This window comes from Saimiri boliviensis, chromosome 6 (genome assembly GCF_048565385.1).
Source record: "Saimiri boliviensis isolate mSaiBol1 chromosome 6, mSaiBol1.pri, whole genome shotgun sequence".
Taxonomy (NCBI): Eukaryota; Metazoa; Chordata; class Mammalia; order Primates; family Cebidae; genus Saimiri; species Saimiri boliviensis.
This window is the reverse complement of record NC_133454.1, coordinates 48,052,251-48,056,067: the sequence shown is the minus strand read 5'-3', so window position 1 is coordinate 48,056,067 and position 3,817 is coordinate 48,052,251. Positions and strand designations below refer to the sequence as shown.

The following is a 3,817-nucleotide window of genomic DNA, read 5'->3' as shown; positions in this document are numbered from 1 at the left end:
AATAAAGAAGTTTTCCGGGGATGACAGGGCTCATAGATGTCATCCAGAGACCAAGTCCAGGACATGTACTTTAGACAGTGTATGGCTTAATCCTGCTTCAGTCCTAAGTGAATCTTGCCACCACTCACTCACACATCACTTCCCAACCCCACCTCCACTGCCATCATCATCTGCATTTGATGTCCAGGCTATACATGGTAAATCCAGCAATAAAATCAAGAAGTCAGCTCAAGACTATAACCACTCTATAGTGAAAATAATACTGCCATGTTCACTTCGGCGGCACATATACTAAAATTGGAATGATACAGAGAAGATTAGCCTGGCCCCTGCACAAGGATGACACGCATATTTTTATCTTTGACAAATCTGACCAAAATGAGCAATGGGGAAAGGATTCCCTATTTAATAAATGATGTTGAGAAAACTGGCTAGCCATATGCAGAAAACTGAAACTGGATTCCTTCTTTAGATCTTATATAAAAATTAACTCAAGATGGATTAAAGACTTAAATGCAAAACCTAAAACCATAAAAACCCTGGAAGAAAACTTAGGCAATACCATTTAAGACATAGGCATGGGCAAAGACTTCATTATAAAACACCAAAAGCAATGGCAACAAAAGCCAAAACTAACAAATGGGATCTAATTAAACTAAAGAGCTTCTGCACAGCAAAAGAAATTATCATCAGAGTGAACAGGAAACCTACAGAATGGGAGAAAATTTTTTCAATCTATCCATCTGACAAAGGGCTAATATCCACAATCTGCAAGGAACTTAAACAAATTTACAAGAAAAAAAAATGAATAACCCCATCAAAAGTGGGTGAAGGCTATGAACAGACACTTCTCAAAAGAAAACATTTATGTAGCCAACAAACATGAAAAACAGCTCATCATCACTGGTCATTAGAGAAATGCAAATCAAAACCACATGGAGATACCATCTCACACCAGTTAGAATGGTGATCATTAAAAAGTTAGGAAACAACAGATGCTGGAGAGGATGTGGAGAAACAAGGATACTTTTACACTGTTGGTGGAAGTGTAAATTAGTTCAACTATTGTGGAAGACAATGTGGTGACTCTTCAAGGATCTAGAACCAGAAATACCATTTGACCCAGCAATCCCATTACTGGGTATATACCCAAAGGATTATAAATCATTCTACTATAAAGATACATCACATGAATGTTTATTGCAGCCCTATTCACAATAGTAAAGACTTGGAACCAACCCAAATGCTCATCAATGATAGACTGGATAAAGAAAATGTGGCACATACACACCATGAAATACTATGCAGCCATAAAAAAGGATGAGTTCATATCCTTTGCAGGGACATGGATGAAGCTGGAAGCCATCATTCTCAGCAAACTAACACAGGAACAGAAAACAGAAAACAAACACTGCATGTTCTTACTCATAAGTGGGAGTCGAACAATGAGAACACATGGACACAGAGAAGGGAACATTATACATCAGGGCCTGTTGAGGGGTGGGAGGCTAGGGGAGGGATAGCATTAAGAGAAATATCTAATGTAGATGATGGGTTGATGGGTGCAGCTAATCACCATGGCACATGTATACCTCTGTAAAAAAATGCACATTCTGCACATGTATCCCAGTACTTAAAGTATAATCAAAAATAAAAAGGAAAGAAAATAATGCTCCCACTGCTGTTGATAAAATTACACATGTAAAGTGCTTATACTAACTATGTTAGTTTGCTGGGCTGCCATAACAAGATATTGCAGATTGCAGATTGGGTGGCTCAAACAGAAGTGTCTCACAGTTCTGAGTCCAGGAAGTCCAAAATCAAGGTGTCAATCTGTTAGTTCCTTCTGAGGACTATAAAGGAAAGATCTGTTCCAGACCTTTCTCCTTGGCATATAAATGGCCATCTTTTTCCCACGCAAAGACGTGGTTTTCCCTCTGTACATGCCTGTCCCTAATCTCTTTTTGAAGGGATACAAGTTATACTGGATCAGGGCTTGCCCTAATGACCTCAGTTTACCTTAATTACCTGTCTAAAGACCCTATCTCAGAATATAGTAACATTCTCAGGTACTGGGTGCTACAGCTTCAAATATCAATTTGGCCAAGGGTGGGTGGGGAGTCACAATTCAGCCCATACTGCTAGCTAAGTGATCATAGCTATTACAATGGTCCTGGAATTCAAGGACCCCCACAATGTCAACATCCAAATCAGCTTTCCTTTCAATTTTATGTTTCTTACCCCCATCCCAATCAAATGTTTACAGGTACTGTTAACCAAACCACCTCGAACATTGCCTCCTCCAAGCTTTCTCTCTACTGTGATGGCCCACACCCTATAATCTGCCTTGTGATGACAAACACACCAAACTCTCCTCACAGTGTAAGATGCAGCTCAAGCCCCATCCTGTATTCTACATTCCGTTTACAGGTTAGGAAACTGAAGCTCAGAGTGGTTAAGTAATTGTGTTCAAAGTCACCCAGCAAGTGAGGCTAGAAAATCAATCCTAACTCCACCTGTCCGACTCCAGGCCCAGCAGTCCCTCCGTGCTGAACTCCTACAGCAACCCCGGCCCGAAGTACTCACAAGGCAGTAAAGCTTGCAACGTCCTGATGTCCCACTTCATTGTCACCCAGAGCTTTTACTTTGAGCTTTTAAGTCTTTATTATCAAATTTCTATTCACATATCTTTTCTTCCTAACTATACTATCAGCACCTTGAGACAGGAACGAACTTTTCACTTAAACTGGTCCCTTCATAGCCACTGGCAGGGCTCCATGGAGATGGCTGTTGTTGCTGCACGACCAGCGTGGGAGTCATTCTCTGAAACCTAAAACACATACCCACTCCTCCAGGGAAATACACGCATTCCTCAGAGAGCTGGCTCCGGCCAGCTGGACAGATGAGGCTCTGCCTCCTCCAAACTCAGTGGCTTCATGAATCAATTGATTCCAGAGATGGATGCTCTTCCACCCCCTCTCAGCCTCAGGCCCGTTCCAGAGCTGGAAGCAGAACAGGCCTCATGCTTGAGTGGGGTACACCAGAGCCCAGCTTCTAGAAACAGGGCTGGATATCCGCACTGACGCATTTGCCTCTCTCTCTCCTTCTGCTTTCCCTACCTTTCCTGTCCTTAGTCTCTCCTCTCGCCTTGTTCCAGCACCTTTAGATTGCCTAAAGGTAACCTCTGCTACTTAGCAGCTACTGTAGGCCAGGCACTATGCTAAGCACTTTATAGCTGTAACCACTGCATTGAACAAGGGCTCAGGAAGTGATGTCACAAAGGTATTTTTTACTCTGAGTCTCACAATTTATTCATGCCTCCACAGTAAGGGTGGTCTTTCTTGGATAAAAACTTAGTCCATGTGGTTCTTTTGGTCCCTTAATGAAACTTCTGGAGTCACTTTAAAGCACAAACAGCCTTAAGTCAGCCATTACAATGGCTCAATTCCACGCAACAACCAAAACTAGAGACTTGACTAAAACGTGAAATATTCTCCCCATGTCCAGCTAAGCTCTGCAGCGTGGGGGCTTTTTGAAGCACGTATGACTGTGGGGAACAAACAAAGCAGCATAGGGGTGGGGCCCATGGTGGCCATGGGGGCAGCCACTAAAACCTCTTTCAGGAGAACCCATCAAGAGGAGCAGAGTTGACTGACAGCCCAGAGGCCACACTTGGGATCCGCCCCACATTTGCACCAAGGCCATCATTTCCAGGGACGCCCCCATCTAAAAGCTGAGCGCAGCAAGGGTGCTAGAACCAGACGATTCCTGCCTGCCAGGAACTCTTCTGATGGGCAGCCTTGGCCAGGGCCAGCGA

The 3,817-nt window shown here is 43.3% G+C and overlaps 1 non-coding gene across 1 annotated transcript; it reads left to right on the top strand.

Moving 5' to 3' along the window:
• Positions 1-269: 269 nt before the first annotated feature.
• LOC120364764 (U6 spliceosomal RNA) lies at positions 270-373 on the top strand. Its single transcript, XR_005579912.1, has one exon. It is a non-coding gene; the product is annotated as a U6 spliceosomal RNA (small nuclear RNA).
• The last annotated feature ends 3,444 nt before the right edge of the window (positions 374-3,817 follow it).